The following is a 24,514-nucleotide window of genomic DNA, read 5'->3' on the forward strand; positions in this document are numbered from 1 at the left end:
CACAATGAAGAACATGAATTTCCAGATTCAAAGGGTTCAAAAAAATGCCTGACCTAATTGATGATAATAGATTCACACTGGGGCACGTCATTATGAAATGTCACAACAGTGAGAAAATGAACTCGAAGAAATTTTCTTTTAAGTCACATATAAAGAATATGGAATGAGAATAGCTTTAAACATTTCAACAAAAATACTGGAAGCTAGAAGAGAAAAACAAAGGCTTCAAAATCAAAAGAAAATGATCTCCAATCTAGAATTTTACACCCAGCCAAACTGTTAGTCAAATATGAAGGAAAAATAAAAAGCATCTTCAGACATGCAAGGTCTCAAAAAATGACTTCTCACATACCCTTTTTCAGTAAGTAGGAGATTGTGTTCCACTAAAACGAAAGAGTAACAAGAATATGTTTAGAAAAAATAAGACAGGAGATCCTTTCTTAACAAAGAATCCAACATAGAAGAGCATAAAGTGAATCGCCAGACAGATTGATAAAGGGTGACATAAGACTTTGTCGTGTCCAGCGCAACAGAGGCAGTGAGGGTGCAAGAAGGGGCGGCGTTGGGTTAGGTTTTAAGAAAGAAAGAAACAGAGACTTAATGCAGTTAAATCTCAGAAGGCCAGGGGGTCTCGCAGTCATCAGAGACTGGAGCCCCGAATCGGGCCGACTGGTGGCTTTTATTGATAATCATACAAGGAAGTGGTATTGTTTTTTACATGGTCTGTGAGACTCATCCATCATATCACAAAAGTGAATCAAACCAATTATCTTTGTCCCCAAGCAGCCGGAGTGGAAAGTCTTATGATAACCTAGGTGAGGTATGCACCTCCCTGGGGGGGGGGGGGGGGGTGCAAGTGTCTCATGTTGTAACTGTTTCGTTGAGATGAGTGGAGAGAGCTGATCTTTATTGCCCTCATGACTTCTCTCAATCAGGTGAGAGAGGAAAGCCAGAGTCAGTAATGGCTTTTCCCAGGCAGGGGAGAAGGGGAGGCAAGACTCCTTCCCGGATTTTCTAAGGCAGCTCATTGGGGATCCCCACTCGGTTCCGCCGGGCTTAGGTTGTATCTCACATGAGATGTCTTGCCCATCTTTGGCTGCAAACCATCTTTTGGGGACCATACAGAGAGACATAAAGTGTAAAACACTGAGATAAAATCCCAAAAAGGCATAGTCTCACAGACTTTTCTTTCCTCAAGGAAAGACACGGGGGGGACTGTCGGCTAGGCTGTTGTGTGACAACAAGACTTGTCTGCTGTGTTAACTCTGTTTTTGTAGGTTGAAAGCAGACATAAACAATAAATAAATAAATGGACATGCCTGTGTTTCAATGAAATTTATTTCCATAGTTTACTGACTCCTGATATAACCACAGTAAAAGGTCAACGGATTGACGAACATGGAAATTATTAATTTCAAGAGAAACAAAAAGTTGTGCAGGCAAGTAAATGTTACCATGGCTCAGATAAATGGGACTAACATCACCACATGGCAACTAATAATCATAATCACACATCTACTGGATATTCATGCTACTAAAATAACTATATATCTATATTAGGAGAATGGAAGGAAAGGAAATACACAAATAAATATGTATTAGGTACAAGGGAGAATAGTGAAAGAAAGCTAAGCCCTCATCTTTTGTAGTATGAAATAATATCAAAAATGAAATACCCAGAAGGCAAGATGACTAAGTTATCAGCCCCAACTGAAGCCAAACTTTGCAGAGTAAATGAAATGGGAGAGTGGGAATGAAGTGGTGAAACACATATGTGCCAAGCAATTGTGACTCAAGAGATTTTTAAAGTTGTTACTCGGTGTCTTCCGGCCCGGCCCACATGGAAGACTCTAAGAAAGGAGAGACTGACACCAGAAAATGCTCTAAAACTTCTCTCTCATCAATACAGCAGGACAAAAAGATCTGATCCCTCAAAAAGAACCCATTTGCTAAAGAGGACAGAAACTGATACCAAGTCCATTAGAAAGAACTCTGGTGGTTGTCTTGCCAGTTTTGGTAGAATAATACAGAGAGAGGCAAAACCCCCCAAAGAAAGAAGTTGATAAAGGCTCAGTGCTTAAGACCAGAGTTAGAGCAAATGTACAAGTAAAGAACAAAATCAACAGTAAAAGACCTAGACTTTAGAAGAGAATGCCCAGGCCATGGGGAGCAAGAGGAACAGGATGCTGACCTAAATTCTTCTCTGCAACTACACAAGTAAGTTGTGGCTTCTCACCACCTTCTTAGGGATGTCAGATGCCCTGGAGAGCCTTTACCATCATCTTTTGACAATCTAGGTTCAGTTGCTCCAATAATTACTTTTGACATCCTCATAACACTTTCTAGGTATTGTTATATTAATATATGTAATAAAATAGTATCTTAAAATATTAACCTTTGTGGCTTCTATTTTCTGCACTTCTTTGGACCCCATCTTAGTTGATGTGAGGCACCCACCCTCTGCCTTAGAAGGATTAGGGCAGTTATAGCAAGAATGAAGGAAGCAGGGCATGGAGTTTGTGTCATAATAACAGACTGGAGAGAGAACAGAGAAAGGCAAACCAGCCCCTCTCCTTCTGCCAGGTTAACTGACGATACCTTGGGCTGGGGTTGAGAGAAAAATGGTGGTGGAAGTGAGTCTTTGGATAAACACAAGGAATGGACCTGGAGGAACCACATGGTAATTAATATCAGGGAACAACATGGACGTTGAGCCAGTCCTTATCAACCACCCAATGACATTCTAATGAAAAGTACATACTGGCCAAGGGAAAGAGCTATAGAGTAAGAGGCCACCATTGACAAAGGCCTGCACATCATTCTTGAAGCATCATCGAACAGATGGACACCCACTCATGCCCAAAAGCGTGCTGAATCCCATATGAACTGCCCCTAGAGGACATCCCAGGATAGTCATATGTCCCTGACACCCAGAGGAGCAGTGGGTCATGAAAGGGGAGCCCTCGGCAGCATGTCAACTTGAATAGAACTAGACGGTAGTGAAATCTACCCCAATCACAGATACCTGGACTGGGTGGATTCTGTTTGACAACAGAGCTACCCAAATAGGCACTCTTTAAGGAATTCAGTCTTAATGATATTTATTTTTGTCTATATATTTAAAAAGCTCATGCCTTGTGTGTGAAAATATGCATTCTCCAAGTTTCCACTTCCCTGTGTGAAATATATCAAGAGGTAAATGAGTTCCCCTAAGAAACAAGCTGTGAAATTGAAAGTCTTGGTTAGTCTCTGATTTGAGTAAAAGGTTCATTAACAAGAGTCCCCAATGGAACTCCATAAATTCCCAGATGAGGTAGTCACTAATTCCAGACAGTGATCCAAGCATCTGAAACAAAAACAATACCTCCCTTTGGGTACTTTCTACCTCTAAGCATTTATGTGCTGTTCTCCTAAGTGCCTTTTTAAAGGGAGTCAACACCATTGCACACATAAGCAAAGGTTAAAAGCTTTCCTCAGGCCCTGAATCTCTGTTCAATCTTCACCTATAATTTAATTTATAGCCAGTACTACATGGACAGCTTAAAACTATGACCTCCTTGTTAAGCTCCACCCCCAAATTTAATATACATATAGAAATCTGAGGTCAACAATACTATACGCATTTATTTAGGAAGTTTCTCAGAGAAAATGATGTAGTAGTCTTTTAAAAACAGAACAGGCAATGATCTGGCAATATTCTATTGAATTGAAAATATGAGAGCTCAGACCTTTTCTAACAGCAAGTGGGAGATGCCACCTAACAGATACCTGCTTACTCTTTAATGCTTACGACAGGACTATGTGTCAGTGTGGCATTAGGTAAGAAAGATGGTTCCAGGTGATGGATTAGAGTTGAAAGGGCAAACACAGCCACCAAGTCCTGGAATGTTGTGACTTAGGGGGAAATACAGTGGGAATGTAAATATGTGGATTGTACACACTAACTTATAGGGTAGACAGGCTGATTTGTATTTGAGGCAGCTCCTAATAAATTCCTGGGTACCTTTTACAACCTTACCAAACTAGCTGTTCCAAACACAGCAGCAGAGTAATGTGACTTAAACAGACTGAGTTATTAAGTCCTAACAAAATAAGGAGAAGTTGCTGCCATGATAACAAGCTATAGATCACAGTCAAAAGGTTGGTAAGGGCTTAAAGCAAGTGCCGAGAAGAGCATGGCACACAGGGTAAGTAATCAGAAGGAAGCTGAACGGAAGCCATGGTGAAGAAGAGATAGTATTTTCATCAACGCATTTAAGGTCGAAAAGGAATAATAGACTTTAGGACTGGAAAGAATCTTAAGAGATTACCTAAACCAACCTTCTTTTTTAACATATGAAGAAAACGAGACCCAGGAAAGCTGTAACTTGCCCAATATCATTTGGGTTTTCTTTGTTTCCTGTTTAGACTCTTCCTACCATACTATTTTTGGCTTCCTCTACTTAAAGTTTCTCAAGGACAGGGATGTTAGCCTTCTAAACCATCCCCGCACTTCATAATCCTTTCAATGAATGATTTCACATGTATAAACTCTGGCCCCCTCAGGCTTCCTCCCTGCAAATCAACCCTTTCCTTCCAGTCCCCACACACCACACAAAGCTAGTACATACTAATGTAACATGCTTCTCTTCATGACTCTGTGGAGGAAGAAAATAGGTAGCCAGGTCTACCAGCAAGCCATCTGCTGCTCCAAAGATGAAGGACGAGTAATACAAGTATCACTCCTTAGGGAGGCTAAAATTCACTCCTAGAGGAAGACGAAGGGCTAACATGATGTACATGCTACAAAACAAACCTGTCAAATCAGGTCTGCTGGTGGGAGAAAAAGCCCATGCTATATGGTTGGTAAGTATTTGCACTGAGTCTCAGGTGGGTGATGCACAAATATCAAGTGAGGAATTAATTTGAGAAACATATGGATAACTTCATCTCATTTTTGTGTGATATACATGCCCTCCACTCTTGCAGCAAATACTTACTGAGCAGCTACTCTGTGCCAAGCACTGATTTAGACATGGAAGATACAGTGGTGGAAAAGCCATCACTCTTAGTTACTCAAACACAAGTCACAGTTCTGACCATTTCTTCCCCAGCCCCTCTGTTAGCCAGCACCCTACGTGCCTTCAGCTTTTCTCTCTAATCCCTTTTCTCCCGTTATGTTTGCTTCCGAAGCCAGCACATTAGCCTAGGCCTTCATCATCTCAGGCCTAAACCGGTTTTTGGACTGCTCTCCCAATCTTCTTTCAGTCTAAAATGTATAGATTATAGTTTCAAAAATCCTGAATTTGTCTGGTTAGTTCAATTCTCAAAAGTTTCAGATGGCTCCACACATCCTACCTGAAACTCCCGACTGTCATGTCTCAGCCTCCAAGCTCTGGCTCCGTCTCTTCTGTCCAAACTTAATCAACAGGAATCCTATTCAGAAGCAATGTTAAACTGTATTAATGTTTTTGACCATATTTCCGATAAGTTTACACAAAGAGAGAAAAGAGTTATGAGACAAGCAATTCTTTCATTTATATAGGTTAAGTTCTTGGAAAAGTTATTTTAAATCAACATAAAGTAAACAGACTTTAATTTTCTCATAGAAACGACGTTATAAATATTTTCACTCTTGACTAAGAAGTTAATGCCCAACATTTTTATTGTACGTCAAAGTAGTGGAAAAAGTGCTATAAATCAAAACAATGTCAGTAGGATTTTCTTTTCTGTAGACATAGCTATACATCTAACCGAGCATCTGTTGAGTACCCTTTGTGGAACCCACAGTCATCATCCATTGTCAACTCTAAGTTAACAACTCACTGTGCAGTGTAAAATATAAAGATTTCTAAAATGTACATAATCAATCAAGGTAATACAATCATAAGAATGCATTTAATATGACACGCTATCAAAACTGATTATATCATTTTCCTTGCTTACATGATAATTTCCACTTTATTTCTACTGCGGTGACACCAAAGGTGGGAGACCCCTTCAGCAAGGATACGGAATTTAGGAGGGTTACCTTGGGTCACTTCTGACAGCAGCTTGAGAAGGAGAGACCAAGGCCTACTTGTGGCTTCCTTCAGTAATACTGACACAGAGATATTTACATTGTTGGTGCCCTCTTTTTATTTCTCTCTCTCTCTCTCAAAAATTTCCTTGTAGTAAGCTTAAAAGTTTAAGCATTAGAGATTGAATTAAAGGTCTTCATGCGTTGGAAAACTTTCCTGAGTGGCACTGTCACTAGCACAGTCATCCTAAAATAACTAAAAGTGAGCCTCTCAAGTAAACTTCCATCTTTTAATCTCTCATCAACTTCTTACTTCATGGTTTTGAAAAGCCCCAAAGTGTGGTAGGCAAAACTAGGTCCAAGAGCTCAGCATCAACTTTGATGGGAACCAAGTGAAGCAAGCCTCTCGATCACAGTCACAACGGGCTGCTGCTGGCTGACGTATGGGAAGCAGCCAGCATGCAACACGTTGTCAGTCATTTACACAGATTTTTGTACGTAGATTATGTCTTCAGGTGAGTGGCTAATTTTTTCGACAAAAATATGAAACGTTTAAATATACGTTTTTTGCTTCACTGTGTATCAAAACCCTTTAAAATGTGTGCCTGTTGATCAGTAAATAGACTCAGCAATTTCATTCGCAGTAAATTCACCTAACGAAATAAGCGTTCAGTATGCAAAGACATACTGACGAGGCTGTTCTCTACAACATTGTTATAACAATGAAAAAAGAAAATAATCCAGGTGTCCATTAACAAGGAAAAAATTAACAAATAAGGATGCATCCAGGCAATGCAATACTTAGACTGGGTTCCTGTCAGAAAGCAGAGGCCAAGGGCGTGAGTACAGGTAGCTTGTTTTGAGAAGTGAACTCAGGGAACAGCAATGAGGTACCGGGAGGAATGCAGCTGGGAAGAAGGATAATCCAATATAAAAGTGTATTATCAAACCAGAAACTAAGGGAAACTGGAGCTTGATCTGCCTGGGGGCCCTAAGGAACCGTGTAGAACGTGTCCCTCGGAATCAGCCCACGGGGTATCATCAGGGAGCATTTACCCACAGGCTCTCATCAGTCGCTGGTCAAGGGTTTTCCTATGAGGATGAAATCCTCACACTTCCAAGTCTGTCCTGCTCAGGGGCTGAATGGGTCCCCACAGGTTCCCCATGTGGGGACAGAAACTGAGAAGAGCCTGGTGCAGCTCCAGCAGGTGCATGTGAGGTGACATCTGTGCAATGGCTGGGGCACACTGGGGCTGAGAGCATGTGCGGTGTGAGAGCTGCAGGTGTCTAACCCCATATGCCACAGAAGTGATGATGTAGTTCCATCCACTGACAAGAAGGGACCTGTCGTTAAGGGAAAGTTACTACAGCCACTTACAAAATACTAGATGTAGTACGATGCCATTCGTTTTAGTTACTTAGCTTTAGTTTCTACTAAAGAGGCCCTCCAGGTAGCTTTGCAAGGGAAGAGGCTGGTTCAGTGGAAGACTCAATGGAGCAAAAAGGAACAGGGATCTCAGAGGAACCATGGTACAGACAGCCTTTGGGGGGATGGGAAGCCACCACAGAGACAACTTGGAAACCAAGTCCTCCCTCTGCTTCGCTCTCTCTCTCTCTCACTCATGACCTAGTTCTGCTCTTCTCTTACTTGTCACTGGCTCCCTCACCCTATTCTTTGTACCTTTGAATCTCTGCTTCCTTTAAGGCATGGCTTCTGCTTCACAGCTTTGATGTTCCACTACAGCTGTACTGTTTACAGCTGGCAGCCACTCTGACTGATAGATGAATATGCCATATCATTTGCTAAACATTTTCATATCCATTGCACATACACACATGCACATATACATATACACAGGTACATACTATGCATTTATCGGGGGGGGGGGGCATAGAAGGAAACACAGAAGAAATCATCAGAGGTTAGAAAAACCTGAAGCAGCCAGTGGAGGAAACTGCAACTGTCATTGCACACACAAATACACAGTTGATGTATACAGTAGCAATACACACACACAGGAATTTCCTTCAGTGCCAGAAATAACTTTCTCATTTTAGTCTACTAATTACAGAGAATGTAATTAGTAAAAGGAAGGGAGAATTTGAAGCAATCTGTTCTCTCCGTCTCCAGAGAATGTGTATTTCTCTGGAGAAAGGTGAGGAGAAAATAGTTCATTAGTATATCTTTCTACAGTATATCTAAAGCAGTCACGTATTCAAACCCTCATAATTAAATACATGAGAGCTAGGAAACAAAGCTCTGACGCAGCCTCAACTTTAAAAATAAGAAATGTCCTGTAAGAAATCTGAAGAAGACTTTTCATATTCACCTCTGCCTAGCACACAGTAAACAGTCAATATTAGTAAATACTCTAGTAAAATGTCAAGTATTTTAGTTGAATATTACTATCGCTGATATCTATTGTTTTGACCCCTATATTCATCATGAATTTCCTTAAAGGAACCACCTTCCCACCAATTTCAAGCCAGGGAGTTTGAAGGGCTTGTTCCCACTGTTAAATCTAGTGTGAGCCACGGCGGGACTAAGCCAATCAGCAGCTTCAATCCTCTTGCACAGTGACTGATTCAAGGATGGGCACAGGACCCAGGTCAGCCACTCAGAACCAGACCTGGGCTCTTGTTCATCCACTGAGGACGGGAGGTCGCCTCCTCCTCAGTAGACGTGAAGTCTTGTCAGTGTGAAGTCTTGGGAGGCGCAGCCTTCTTTCATCCATGAGGGGAGACTCCATCTAAGAATGAAGCCTACATGTATAAGAGAGAGAGAGTGAGGTGAGACCCAGTCCTGGAGATGTTTCTGGGGCACCTGTGTGAAGCAACAGTTAAGCCAGTCTCCGCATTGAACTTGCCAGTTATGAAAGCCAGTAAATCCCCTTTTTAAAGAAATCCATTTGGATTTAGCTTTCTTCACTTTCAACCAAAGAAACTTAACTGATAACACTGTTTATAACATACAGATGCTGATTTGTTTTTATGATTTTTTTCTAAGAATAAATATAGAACAGACCCAGTCAGAAATAAAACTTACCAATAAAGTATTCTGTAAGGGAAACTTCTTACCTGGTCTTGAACACTATGGGCCCCAAATCTTGAGTTTAATTAATTAAATTGGATCTTTACACTATTGATATTTATTTACAAAAAGATCTTACATATGACTCTTAATTTCAGAACAGACTGTTGAGATAACTTATCTTATGGAATGAGAACTATAAACAAAGAAAAATGAGAACTATAAAAAAATTAACTAAATATGGCTACCAAAAAAGTCTCTATTTTTGTCCAGATGTCTCTTTCCTCTCATTGTTCAAGCCAATCCTTTGCCTTTTTCATATGAGGTACGGGTAGCCCATTACGTCTGGGTCTCAGCACCCTGACTCATACCCACTGCAGTTATTTGCAGCTCTATCTACACTGCCTCCAAATTCTTTTTAGAATTCCCAGTCCTTATTAATAACACTCCTAAAGAGGTCTCACCAGGCCTTCCTAGTACTTCAGACAATTTTTAGCTCTATGGTTCTTCCCAAGTTAAAAACAAAATGAATTTCACAAACAGAAATTGAAATGTCAAATTTTACTACCATCTGGATTTAAAGACTACAAGAAAAACTAGGTTTGGGTTGTTTTATTTTTGTAGCCAAAGTGAATGTATTACAGTACATTTGTTTTCAGACCATTTACCTCTCTATCCTGCATTTTACTCCAGGTAAATAAGGTATTCAAGTGAAAAAGAGGAGGCCATCCAGGAAATTCTAAGAGAGAGCCTATAAAATCCAGTAGTTGCATTCGATATAATGGAAGAAAAATCTTCCAACTCCTCTTCATCTTCCTCATGAGGATAAACCAATCTGCTCACTGCACTGAATTTAGCACCACAAATGTGAGTTAACAACTTGGCTCCGCTCTGGGGGCTTACAATCTGATGTACGTACACACATAAAGGATGTACAGGCAACTTAACAAAGGCTTTATGGTCCATCCATTTAAAGCACAAGGCAGCTCCACTGCCTCCGGGGGTGGGAAGAGAAAGAATGGTGACAGCTGAAGCCCATCAGGTAGGACAGATCTGACAGGGGAGAAAAGGTGACAGTGAGGGAGGTGAGTTTAAGTCGCTCCTGGCGTAGGCAGCCAAGATGTCCCCTCAGGGAAAAGCCCCGGACTACGACACAGCCATACACAGCTGAGTAATTCCTCACTCTACGAGAGCCTGCACAGAGCATCATTTGGTTCTCTCAAGAACCCGAGAAGCTGGTCCAGGACCATCTACCAAATTTCAGAGATATGGAAACCAAGACCTACTCTATCTACAGGTCCTGAGGCAAACGAGGGGTGAGAGAAAATACCTGCTCCATTTGAGAGGGACAGCCAGGTTTCAGTTAAAGGAAGAAAGGGAAGCAAATATTCAGAGAAGGGTGAGCGACAGAGGAGTTTGCTGATGGCAAACCAGGAATTCCAGAGAGTGCAGTGGAGGAATTTGAAATTACAGGCAAGCAAGGGAAATGGAGTGAGATTCGGGAGGGTAGAAAGCAGCGTCAAGATGAGGATGACCTGGGAGGTTTGGACCTCTGGTGCTGACCACGGTAAGTGGGGTGTGGCATGTGCTGGGAGTAGCCCTGGGAAGCTGGAGGAAGGTGAGTAACCAGTGTCATCCAGAGTAGTTAGCGGGGAGGTGTGGGGTCATTCCTCAGTCCTGCATCTCAGTAGGGGTGTTTGGGCCTAGGAAGTGGAAGAGGGTTGGTTCCCTTGGAGAACAGCTCCTCAGAGGCTGCAAACTTCAGCGCTATCTTCGCGGGATTACTGTGTGATGCTAAGAACTCCGAACCCTGGTCTCCCCATTCCTGGCAGTGTTGTCACAGCCCGAGCACCAGGGGGCTCCTGCTTGTTCCCCAAGGTGCAAGTCGCAGACCCAAGGGCCATGGTCCATTTTAGGTCAGAAATTTTGTGGCAACTGAAAAATGAAGCCACATGAGGAGTTGGAGCCACTAGTACCTCCTCTTCTGGGAAGGTAAAAGAGATTATCATTGCTTTCTTGTCACCTGGAATTTGAGCCTTTAAACAAGGTTTTTTGTTCCGCTTTGTCCCATTACCCTGAATTGGATCTCTTGACTCCAGGAAAGTCCACTTTTTCCTGGACCATGGTTTCCACAGACGATACAAGTATAACTAACTGAACTGCCCTCATACAACATTTCAAACTGTAATGGTATTTGAGACTTCAGACAACTACTGTTCCCTTACCACCCTTGTTCATATTCCCACCAAAACCAAACAAAAAATAGACAAAGACATGTGACAGAGTTATAGATGATAGATAGATAGATAGATAGATAGACAGACAGATAGATAGATAGATAGATAGATAGACAGACAGACAGACAGACAGACAGACAGACAGACAGACAGACAGATAGATAGATAGATAGATAGATAGATAGACAAACAGACAGACAGACAGACAGGAGGGCTAGATAGACTTACCGATGAATAGGTAGATGAATGATAGATAATAGATAAATGAGGAAAAGGAAGGGGAGGGAGAAGAAAGGAAGGGAAGATGAGAGGAGGGGAGGAGGGGAAAGAAAGGAGAGTTGGAAAGGGGATGAGAGAGTAGGACAGAGGAGGAGGGGGAGGAGAAGAAATAGGTAAGATCTGGGTAACCCTTTGAAAGCTTAAAAAAAATGTCTAGGTATACTTTGGACTAATCCAGTCCTACAATCTTGTGAAAAGTATAATTTTATTTAGAAATCTAATCAGCAAAATTAAAGCTAATTTCCTAATTCCATACCTAAAAAATTAGTACAGCTCCCATACCAATGTAGATTTGAAGTAGGAAAGGCCTACAGGAAGTTAGACGGCCACTCTGGAACTGTCTGCTTAACCTCTGAATCAGAACTGACTTACAACCCCTGGGGTAAAGAAATCAGTTCAGAGGCAAAGCCAGAGCTCTAGTCCAAAACCCTGCTATAAATAGAACCTGAACCCTGATCTTGCCAGGAAAACTGGAGGCTTCCATCGAGTTACTCTCTCCGTAATAATGAGGAACTGACATTGTCTCCCCAGGGTCAGCAAGTAGAGTATGAGCTCCAGAGGGAGTCAGAAGCAGAGTTTCAAGGACCACAGCCTAAGGAGTCCTCACTTAAAATTCCCAGTGAGTTTATTCCCCGGGGGTCATAAGACTTCCCCTGTTCTCCCTTTCAATAAGCACCATGGTTTTGCTCTTGGTTACAGAACCTATAGGACAGTCCAGAGACTCAGATGAAGCAGACATAGCCTAGACCATAAATTCTCAACCTCTGATATATATATGAATTCTCCAATGAGGAGAATCACCATAATGGTAAGCTCCCAGGACCCAGCCCTCAGAGTCGATGATTTCAAATGCCTTACTTCACTTTATCCTCATGTGCAATCTCTGTGGAAGATGTTGCTTTCATTCCAGTTTTACAAATGAAGAAGCTGAAGCTGAAGAAGGTTAAATAGCTTCACCAAGTCACTCCTTTCATACATGGTAAGGTCTTGCAGGGCGTCTGATGGCAGATCTTGCGTTATATTGGCTCCGTGAATACCCACCCTGTCCACTTACGGGAGGCTTCTGCAATTCAGAAGAAAAGGACTTATTTTAAAAGTTGGCTTATTTTCCTATGTTCATTGCAGTATTATTCACAATAGCCAAGATATGGAAGCAACCTAAGTGTCCATCAATAGACAACTGGATAAAGAAGTCGTACATACACACAATGGAATATACTCAGCCATAAAAGAATGAAAGGTTACCATTTGCGAAAACATGGATGGTCCTGGAAGGTATTATGCTAAGTGAAATAAGTCAAACAGAGAAAAATAAATACTATATGATCTCACTTATACATGGAATCTAAAGAATAAAATCAATGAACAAAACAGAAACAGACTCAGAAAACAAACTGATGGTTGCTGGATGGGAGGAGGGTTGTGGGGATGAGTGAAAAAAGTGAAGGGATTAGGCAGGACAAATTGGTTGCTACAAAACAGTCAATGGGATGTAAAGTACAGCATAGGGAATATGGTCGATAATATTGTAATAACTATAGATGGTGGCAGGTGGGTACTAGGCTAATGACGGGGATCACTTCATAAGTTATATAAATGTCTAACCACTATGCTGTACACCTGAAACTAATATAAAACTATACTGAATGTCAACTGTAATCGAAATTATTTTTTAAACGTTGCCTTACTTAGGGAACTTCTCTGCACTTTTTAAAGATAGTATGGCAGTTACCTAAGCAAATGAAAACTTTTCTTTTTAATTTGATAGCATTTCAAAGAAAGTAAAATTACCAAAAAAGTGTGAGAATTATTCCTCCAGGGTACATGATTATTTGTATAGCTACTACAACTTTTAGAACAATGTTGATGTATGGTGACATCTACTGCATTACAAAAGGGGATGGGGAAAGAAAGACAGAATTCTCCTGACCTTTACAGACTCATTGTTTCTCGACCAGTCAATCCAAAGTAAGCATTCAGGGCATTTTGTACCATAGCTCCATTCTGTATTCCAAAATATTCATATGGTATGGCACACTTGAGCTAAATTTACTTATGGTGGTTAGCTTTAGAACCACTTTTGGGCACACACAGACCTGTAATCCAGCCAGCAGTCCAATTAGACTTTTTCACATGTCCTCAAGCCCCTTCTCAAATGTCTGTTTTTGTTATCCCTCCTCCTCTCCTTTCCATCTGCCCCCAGTATTTTCATCCCCAGCCAAATGTATTCTAGCTATTGACCATCTTATTTCATTTAATCTGTTGACCATCTTATTTCACTTAAACTACTTCTTATATATCTGTCTTCTAGATCTCCCCTCTCATGTGAATACGCACGGTTTCTGCTTTCTTCACACACCTCTGACACTGACTGTCCTGCACTCCAAAGCCTTTGTTTAATAACCTGTCCTCATTTCAGGGGAAGGCCATCTGATTTCCCCACTAGCTGCCATCCCTCCTCATGGCTGTTCATAGACTGGAAGGAGCTCCCCAACTGCTTTACGACTATAACCAGCCTCCAGGTCTTCCTCCACACCCAGTCCACCACCAATATTTGTAGACCTTCCTCTGCATTTGGTACTCCCCAACACTTTAGGGGAAAATCCACTCATACCTATTAATGACTCTCACACTGGCCTTCCTCCGCGTCAATCCCAAAAAACTATCTTCACTCCATCTCAGCTTCCTTTCAATATAGTCAAACCTTAGCTTTCTTTATCATCTCTACTACCCCATTTCTAAGATCTTAAACTGAAATTTAATTTATCCTATCGGACCATAATCTGCCATCTCCCCAACTTTCCCACTCTTTCATCCCACTGCCCTTTGATGTTCATAATAGCCCATAATCTATATCAGTTCAGCTTGATTTGCTTCCCAATCAAGCCTGGTCCAAGGGTCAGATAATTCACTACCTCCCTAAAATCCATGCCCCTTGGTCTCCTACCATTCCCACTTTGTTAATCACTGCCTCCCTTTCCTCTTGTTTACCAAATTATCTCTGCTCATTGCCTCCATTTCTTCACCTACTTATTCCTTATTTCCATGAAATCTGGCTTCTGCACATATTGTTTGCTAATGCTACTTTTCCTCCCCATATTTCTGGAATTCGTCTATCCAACTAACCACAAAACTGAGAGACTGTTGCTCATTTTTTATGCCCTTGTTCATTCTGCAGCATTTGGCACTGTTGGCTGGATAAATGTTTCTTCCTTCTAGTTCTAGCTCTCCTCTTCTGAGACATGCTGCTATCCTGATGCTCCTATCCCTCTACCTGCACCTTATCCCTCTTCTTCTGGGCCTTTCCCTTCTTCCCCTAACCCTCCAAAGCTTAGTGTTTCCTAAGAATCTTCATCTTATTTGCACCCTATGTTTTTTCACTTATGGATCTAACCCAGCTCTCATTTCCTCATGTACTAAAACTTGAAGTTTGAAGACAGATCTGACCTAAGTTTTGCCACTCCTAGAACAGGATCTGACACACAACAGGTCCTCAATAGTTGATGAGCTAGATGAACAGTGCGAACATGAGCAAATCAATCAACCTCTCTGGGTCTCAGTTTCATACTGTTGTTATGTGGACCGAATGCCACAATATATAATGAAACTTATCTAGGGAACAGAAAATAACAGGCAGATAGTATCACCTATCCCCTATTTCCTGTGCAAATGACTCCCAAACCTAAATCTGTGAGCTATACTCACACCAGAACCCCAAGTGTACACATCTCCATTGACAGCTAGTTGGTCACTCGATCTCAACAATTTAAACTATCCTGTCTTCTATTCCAAACCAGTTCCTCTTCCTCTCTTCCCTATTTCTGTAATAACACTACGACTCCCCCAGTTATTGAGAATCCAAACCACAGAAATCATCTTTCTTTTTTTTTTTCACTCCATTCCCACATCTCACACTTCCAGGTCCAAAGGCTACTTGTACAATGTCCATCAATGTCCTTGTACTCTCACTGCCAAGCCTCCTGTTCAGACCAGCATCAGCTGTTGCTGAGAGGCCCGCAATAGCTTCTTTAGTGGTCTATCCATCATCAGTCTCTCCCCACTTCAGCCCTGCAAGGTTCATCTTCCTAAAAACACCCCTGATCATGACACTTCGCTGTTCAATAGCCTATAACACATGCCCAACGGTTACTATGTGAAGCAGACTCCCTAGCCTGGCAATCAGAGCCCCACATGTATAACCAAACTTGTTACCACATGTTTTCTTGCCCTGTGTCTCACCTGGATGTCTGCTCATGCTCTTCCTTTGCTATGCAGAGCTTTCATCCCCAACTATAGCTACTGAAATCTGACCAGCCTTCAAAGTCCAGCTCAAATCTTTCGGAAAGTCTTCTCTGATCCTCTGAGTTGGATTTGATTGTTCTTTTTCTAGTACTTCATCAACAGTTTTATTTTTATGACTCTTATTTTATTCTATTATATTTAAAGGCTTATATGTCTATTTTCTCTACTATGTAATAAGCTCCTTGAAAATAGGGATTATGTCTCCTTAATTTTTATATTTCTAAAAAACTCAGCAAAATTCTTTGCACATAAAGGTCATCTGTAAATATCTGTTAAATTCACCTGCATATCTTTTAAAAAATCAAACACTAGAATTTAGTGTTTTTGAAACTGTGCATTATAATCATTTGTCTATGTAAACAAAATATAGCTTTCAAGGCTTCTTGGCGGCATATGTCTTAGGAACTGACAGAAAGGCCTTAGAAGACAGATATTTATCATATCTGTGAAATGTCTTCCCCATCCTGCTTTGGCCTCTCCCTCAAATTATAGCAATGGTTGAGCTGATGGATAAAATGATCAACTTAGAGAAAAATAATTGTTGTAATCTTCTTTCCTGGTTAAAAAGACAAGAAAATATTTCTCCCTCTGAAGAGCCCAGTGTATGAGAGATGAAGAATGTGTCAATTTAGAAACAGCAATGGCAGGGATAATTTGTCAAGGCTCAGAATGCTCTGTAAAACCCACCATGGACTTTCAACCCATGCAGTTAGTGTGTCCTGGAAGCTACATGGTCAGCAAAAGGGCTTTGGACTTACCCAGCTCAACCACACATGGGCTATGAGACCTTCTCAAAGTCACCCCTTGCTTTTGGCCTCAATTTCCTCCTCTACAAAATAAGGAGATTAACATACTAGGCAATCTCTAAGGTTCCTTCCATCCCTGACCTTCTCTGACCCTGAGACGTGAAATGTCTTGCTCTGCAGCCGTTTGAAGCAATACAGCACAGGGGCAAAGAATCTGAGCACTACAGTCAGGCTGCTAAGGTCTAAATCTTGCTTTGGCCCCTTCAGCTGTGTAACATCGAGTAAGATACATAACCTCTCTGGTCTCAGTTTCCTCATCTGTAAGAAGGTTATGATGATAGTAATGATAGTAACTACATAGCGTTGTTGTAAGAATTAAAAGAGATATGTAAATTGCTTAGCACAATGCTTGGCACATAGCAAGCACTTGATGAATTTTGTGCTTCTATTGGGATCTATTTTCAAAAACAGTGAAAGCATCCTGAGAACACTAAGTGAAGCACTTTTTTCAGGCGTGTGCCCAGGCATGTATGTCCTGAGGCAGCCAGGAAATGGTCCTGTACTTCTGAAGACAGAGGTCACAAACTGGCAGCCCACAAGCTGTGCCCCGTGGGCGCGCTATCTTGGTGTGGATGGTGTTATGGTTGTTATTTTAATGGACTTAGTTACCAACTAAGTCGGAGTTTGACATTTCTGGCTTCTTCTGAAAACTTGGAGTATCTGGCAACAGCGAACCTACACTCCTGCACAGCCTCAGTAAGTGGAACACCCTGACAGGTCCCGTCACCCCACTGTCCTGCACGCAGCCTGCCCCACTCACTCACAGTACATGCCAGGTGCTTCGGATCCCAGTCCTAGGAGATGAAGACAGATGTTCTTGTCCATTAAACAAAGACCACACTTTTCTCACTACACGCAGAGTCTAAGAAGGAACCAACACACAGAGGGAAGTGGAGGTAAAACACGGAGGCAGAGGAAGCCCTAGTTACACCATTTGATCCCTGAATCTAGCTCTGCCTGAAATTCATACATCCTTAGATTTCCTAGTTAAATGAGCCATTAAATTTCCTTTTTTAACTGAGGTAGCTTTATTTGGGTTTTTGTCACTTGCAACCAAGCGACGTAACCAATTCCATGACCAGGGTGGCCAACTCATCCTTGTTTTGTCACTGAAAGTACCATAAACCCCTCAGTCCCCGGCAAATTGGGAGAGTGGATCAGCCTTCTGATAGCATAGCTATGACTCAAAGTCAATAGCTGTCATCAAAGTCTATGCTTCCTACCTTTCACATCTCTCACTTCCATTTCAAAAATTCATTACTATATTATCAAAATATGGACCAGGACTTGATTTCTAATACCATTCCTATAAAATGAACCATGGCTCCTTGGAGAAATGGCTAATTATTGAGGCAGAGCAGGGAATATACAAGAATATACATTATCCTGGCAACCTTTCTGGAGCATCTTATAGTACTAGAAAGGAAAGAAGTGCTCAAAAAACAAAATGATGGGGTACATCAAAGAGATGCAGAAACCAACTGAAAGAGCTCCCAATGGCCAAAGTGGACAAATCTGAGCAACAGAATAAACAACAAAATATTGGATTCTAATGCAAAGTATAAAAGAAATATCCTTGGGTCCATACAGATGCAAATAAATGATTGAATAAATAATTAAATGGGGAGAAGAGACAAATCTCCCTTAAAGAAGAATTATAATTAATTTATGTAGATACTCTTCCCCTCTAAGAAGTGGGACTTAACTTCCTACCCCTTAGTACTTTTAGAGTAGGCTGTGCATACTGACTGGCTTCCAAAAAGCAGAGTATGGAAAAGGAGGAAAAGTAACTCTACAGGGAGAAATCAGACCACCTTAGCTAACAAGGTAAACATCAACATGAGCAGTAATGGTGATCGTCTGGAACCTTAATATGATGTAACGAGAACGGCATTACACCTCTGTGATCTTCCTCCCCAAAAACCCATGACTTCCATCTAAGCATGAGGAAAACACAGAAGAAATCCAAATTGAGGGACATTCTGAAAAACCAAACAAACGAAAAACTGACTAGTACTTGGAAAACTGTCAAGGTCATCAAAAACAAGAAAATCTGAGAAAGCACAGACCAGAGGAGGTTAGGGAGACATTATGATTAAATGTAATGTGATCCCAGAGCAAATAAAAGGACATTAGAGAAAAACTGGAAAAATCTGAATAAAGTATTAACTTTAGTTAAAATACTGTATCAACGTCCACTTCTAACTTGTGACCATCAGATACAGTGATGTAGCATGTTAACAACAGGGGAAACGAGGTGAGGATTATATGGGAGTTCTCTATACTATCTGCAACTTTCCTGGATATCTACAACTATCATAAAATTTTAAAATTATTTTTAAAATAAGAGACCAGTTCATATTCTAAAAGTAAGTCCAACTATGAAGAATGATATGGCTGCATCCATTTACAAACATAAAAAATACATTTAGAAAAGATAGATTTTATGCATATTATGTATTTTCTAGAGACAGTAACAAGCAGCCCGGTGTCATCTGCCAGGACACCCCTTCCCAGTATAATTGCAAGTTGGTTACACCATAACAGTTGATCGACCTACTTAGAACTTTGGTTCTTCCAATCATTCATTAAACTTACAAACTAAATTAATGCTTGTTCTTACATGTCTTGGCAGAACAAATTAATACTCTCTGAACAAATTAATAACCTTGGCTTCTACCTCCTGTGGTTGGGGCAGGTTATAGTTTCAGTTTCTAACGTGTGTACACACAGGGATCTTTAGGTAGGGATCTGCTCACCTATCAATCCACGGACGGAGTTATCCTTAGTGGGTGTTAGAAGAATGCCCTGGAGGAACAGCAGGCCTCGTCACACCTTATGGAAACAGGGAACACACATCCTCACGGTAAGAAAGCAACTCACTCACTCAGCAACACTTACTTTTCTTTCTTACCACCTGAACTAAGAATACAGAAATGACTGACACTGAAGGGTTTCCATTCTTATTTCAGGAGCAACAGAGCATGCTGTTAAACTGGAGATGAAGAGATGTTAGGCAGATGAAATTAAATTCTTGAAATATGCAAGTGAATATTCAACTAGCTCCTAAGAAGTGGTGAGTAGTAAGAGTAAACATGCACTTCATGAATAAACACTGATCACGCGCCTCCCACTGATGGTGTCTTCTGGGACAGCAGAGGATGCGGAAAAGATTAAGACACGGTCTGTGCCCTCAAGGCACTCGCTGTCTGGTAAGGAGAATAAAGGAAGCGTACCCTTAGCTGCAAGCTCAAAGTAGAAGTTAATACGTGCCCCCAAGAAAAGTGCAACGTGCTCTGGAGGTGAGAGAGGAAGACATTAAATCTAGTTAAGGACAGGGCAGCAGATAGCATTTTGAGATAGGCTTAAATTGTGGGACCAACTAGACAAGTTTGGATGGCATAATTATATAGGCAAAGGGACAGCCTCAGCAAATTGCCTCAAGTTTTCCTGTTTAGCCAGGGAATATGTAAATAGGTCTTGGGAGAAGTAGCTTTTGCGATGTTGGAGGGGTGGTAGATTGGGGAGGGGGGTTATCACTTTGTGAGGGGTGTAAATGCCCAACTATTACATTGTTTTGTACACCTGGAACTAATAATAATAATAATAATAATAAAGGGAACTGAGATACAGGCTATGTCTGGGGAGAGAGGGGTCAGGAGTACGGTATTTACTGTTCTTAATGCGTCTCCCCCCCGGCTGCTTATCAGGGCGAAGGGAGGAACGGTAACCGTATGTGGAGAAACCAGACAACACTGTAATCACATGATCAACATTAGCATGACCGATGAGGAGCAGATGGACATCATGTGGCTCCAGACGCCACACTGGGAGAAGGATGTGACCTTTCTTTTGTAGTTTTCTAGCCAGACATCTAATCATGAGGAAATCTGAATCTAATCATGAAGAGACATCACACAAACCCAAACTGAGGAATATAATATCAAATGATGGGGCCGTGTCCTTCAAATATGTCAATGTCATAAAAGACAAAGAAAAACCGAGTTCTTACAGATTAAAGGAAACCAACGAGACAACGTGACAATGTAATACATGGTCTTGGATTGGATCCTGGAGGGGGAAATTGCTAGACTCGGATACTATTGGGACAATTGACAAAACTGGAGGACAGACTGAACATTTTTAATGTATTACATTCATGCTAAATATCCTGAATGTAATAATTCTACTGTAGTTACGTAAGAAAATAGCCCTGCTTTTAGGAAAGACACACTGAAGAATTAGGAAGTAAACAGGCATGATATATGCCACCTATTCTCAATTGATTCAGGGGAAAAAAAATGTGTATATGGAAGGACAGACAGTGACTGATAAAACAGATGTAGCAAAACATTACAGATCAGTGACAAGTAAAGGGTACATGGCGTCAGGGGGAGTTCTTAGAATCATTCTTGCAACTTCACTATCATTCAAAATTGTTTCAAAATAAAAACTTTTTTTGAGTAAGGGCCCTATAAAATATTAAAATCAAAATTATTTTCATGCATAAAGTTTTATAACCCAGTTCTATTAAGGTATAAATATTTTTACGTAGCTGTAAATTACTATTTATATTGTACTTGAAACTTTAGGATCTTCTTTTTTACTTAACATTGTCTTATTTAAGTATTTCCATGTATCAATTTGGTCATAGAGCAATCATTTTTATCAACTACATGGTTCTCTACCATGTCATCATTCTTCTTTTATTAAACATTTCTGTTATTTCCAATTTTCACAATTATAGGGTCACTACTATGAACTTATCTATAAAAATTACTTTATTTCCTTTGGGAATACTTGTTGGGGTTTTAGAATAATTCTATATAACACGATCCAGAAAGGGGACTGTACTGTTTTAGATGTCAAAATTACGTGACTTGTGATCCACTCACGCCAGAGGAAGTTTTTCATACTTGTGAATATGGAGTCAATTTTGAAAATTGTTCATCAGCACATTGGCACCATTGCCAGATAATAGCTCTCAGACACACACACACACACACACACCATTCACCAAGCCCAAATAGCAAACTGAACCAGGAAAGAGAAGGAACGGTGCGCAAGCAGGCAAGCTGACAAGACTACTGCTGGGTTGATTCACCACCAACTTAGCTGGAATGCTTTTCTAGTTAACACAGAGCTCAGCAAACCAAACTTGCTCATGCTCAGATGACTGGTTTTAGTAAATATGACCTATTCTTATAGAAGGTCCAAATTTTTCATATAAAAACGGCTTGGTGCTTGATTAAAAGGAAAACAAACAAACAAACATGTACTATGACTATAAATGTTGCCTGGGAAGCTTGAACATCCAACGACTGAAGAATACTTTTGAATGTAACGAAAATTGTGTCAGGCTAAAGACCAACTTCAGTGAATGAGTGTAAACAAGGAACATCAATTAGCAACTTCAGAAATAAGGGTAAGGGGGATCAAATATATGGTGATGGAAGGAGAACCGACTCTGGGTGGTGAACACACAATGGGATTTATAGATAATGTAATACAGAATTGTACACCTGAAATCAATGTAATTTTACTAACAATTGTCACCCCAATAAATTTAAAAAATAAATTTAAAAAAAAAAGAAATTAGAACTGATTTGTAAAAGAACATAGAACTTTGTGAAAACCTTATTTCTGTCCTGAAGGAAGTGTCTACACACTAAGATATGTCCTTGCTGAGAACTGTAAAATGTGTGGATACATATGAAATGTAAGCACTTGAATTCTTACTAACACGTACTAATGAACAAAGTCTTCAAAAGGATGCTAACACAATGGAACGTACACATAAAACACTTAGAACCGAGCCTGGCGCCCAGGAAGCACCGGTTACCACTGCTAAGCTTTTCACAATTTCATAATGTAATATCTACACTTGCTTCTTCCAGTACAGTTGAACAATAAGTAATTTAAACATGTCCTCTAACTCAAAGAAGTCACTCCAAGCACTACACTAAATACAAAGGCACTCAGGAAAACAGATCTTTTGGAATGTTTAATCGTTGATCTTGAGCCAAAAGCGGTCTTCAATTATCATCCAGCTCACCTTAAAAATGAGGACATCGGAACCATCAAGTTCTGTTTCATATATTTACCAACATTTCACATCTTTATTTAGTACAGGAAGTAGTCAATGTGTGGGGAAGGGGGAGAAAACACAACTCAAGAGAGCCACATCCAGCATTGTCTCTGGACAAAGTCTGTCCCATCACTAAACAGTCCTAATACCTAAGGACCCATGGACAGCAAGAAGCAGACCACGTCACAACACACAGCTTGACAAACGGCTGAGTTTTGTATCTAAGCTGAGGAGTGTGGGTATGGTGTCCTGCTCTGTTATTCGTTCTGCATTTACTCTGTAAAACATTTCCATTTCCTAATGCAGAACCCTTTAATGAAGAAAAAACGCTTGCCTGGTTGGATTTAGATTTATTATTTCAGGGACACAGATAAACTTTCAACTGACATGAGGGAGAATAAAGTACCACATTTCTTCCAATCAATTTTTCACCTTTACACAGTGATAAGAGCTTGTGCCAAAGGTTCTTAATTCTGCCTACGTGAAAGGGTTTTAACTGACACCCACATAGTCCACAAGTCACCAGCCTTAAATAAGGAAACTGTGGGGACCCTGACTGCAGGTTGGTACAGTTCCTGGCTCCTCGGGGAGCAAGGACTGGACCTCCCCCACCACCACCACCACCACCACCACCACCACCACCACCACCACCACCACCGCACTGACAGGCGATCCCTTTGCTGCCATGACAACCCATCCTGCAGAGAGCGCTCTCCAGCCCTCCAGTCGTGAGTTCCCTGCTGGGGATGAGAGACACAAAGAGGGTGGGGAGAAAGGCCCCGACTTGCCCTTTAACCAGACCCAAGCATGTTTCCCTGGCCTTCTTGGCTGAATACCATATCAACGTGTTTCCAAGAGCAACAGCTGACCTTGGGTAGCAGAGTGAACTATGCCCGGTGTGGTGTGATTTAAAGATCCTCCACCCCAAAGTTTCCCGTACTCTCCTTTAAAACTGCTTGGTATCCTGTATTTGAGACTTATTCCTTTAGCTTAGCACTCATTGTCTAAAAATGTAAATGTCTTTGGACAGTTTGTTAATACAGTAAGTCATCAATCAGTCATTCCCACCGTGGCACAAGTTCCTTTTACCCACTCCTTTCTTTCTACCAGCTGGCTGAGATCACCAGGCCTAGAAGATAAGTTACTGGGTTCGGATTTATTGTTATTATAGTTCATCTTTTGATGGAGGAGGAGAACTTAAAAGGGAGGGGAAGATCATGCTGGTGCATGGGCACTGCCTTGGAAGGGAGGGGAGAAGAGTAGAGTGTGGGCGACAGGAGGGCCGCGGGAGGCCCCTGGTCTCCCCTGCTCTTCCAGGGTGAGGGGAGGGACCTAGGCTGTGAGCTACAACCCAAAATAAGCCCCATTATTTCCCAACTTTGGGGCAAGCCTACTTCAGGGAATACTACTCCAGATCTGGGCAATGACCTAGAGTTGCATAAATCTGCTTATCTTTCAAATTAATACCACTACGATTAATGAGGGAGCAATTTTTCAGTGCATAAATTGAATTAAAAATAACCCAATAAGCACACGAAAAATAGCGTAACAAAAAATTCTACACACACACCCACCTCTCATGTACATAATTTCAGAGAGGAACAGAATTCCAAAGCTGCAAGTGACCCAGAGAAAATAACCCATCTCTATATTCCTCCCTCTTCACTGCAGCGCACTGAAGACTGTGTAGTCTTCTGGATGATGCCATGGGGTGGGGAGCTGGCTGCGCCCCGTGCTACATTTCACCAGTCCCGGCCACACCCGTATTTGGAG

The 24,514-nt window shown here is 41.1% G+C and overlaps 1 long non-coding RNA gene across 1 annotated transcript in view; it reads right to left on the reverse strand.

Moving 5' to 3' along the window:
- Positions 1 to 540: 540 nt before the first annotated feature.
- LOC109456622 (uncharacterized) overlaps positions 541 to 24,514 on the reverse strand; it is a 44,518-nt gene continuing 20,544 nt past the window's right edge. The window contains exons 4-7 of the long non-coding RNA XR_012498223.2: positions 12,404 to 12,608; positions 8,629 to 8,761; positions 5,338 to 5,415; positions 541 to 1,107 (exon numbers count right to left, since the gene is read on the reverse strand). This is a non-coding gene — a long non-coding RNA (uncharacterized LOC109456622). The remainder of the gene's footprint in view (positions 1,108 to 5,337; positions 5,416 to 8,628; positions 8,762 to 12,403; positions 12,609 to 24,514) is intronic.

Source organism: Rhinolophus sinicus, chromosome 15 (assembly GCF_057876585.1).
Source record: "Rhinolophus sinicus isolate RSI-liver-muscle chromosome 15, RSI-T2T, whole genome shotgun sequence".
NCBI lineage: Eukaryota > Metazoa > Chordata > Mammalia > Chiroptera > Rhinolophidae > Rhinolophus > Rhinolophus sinicus.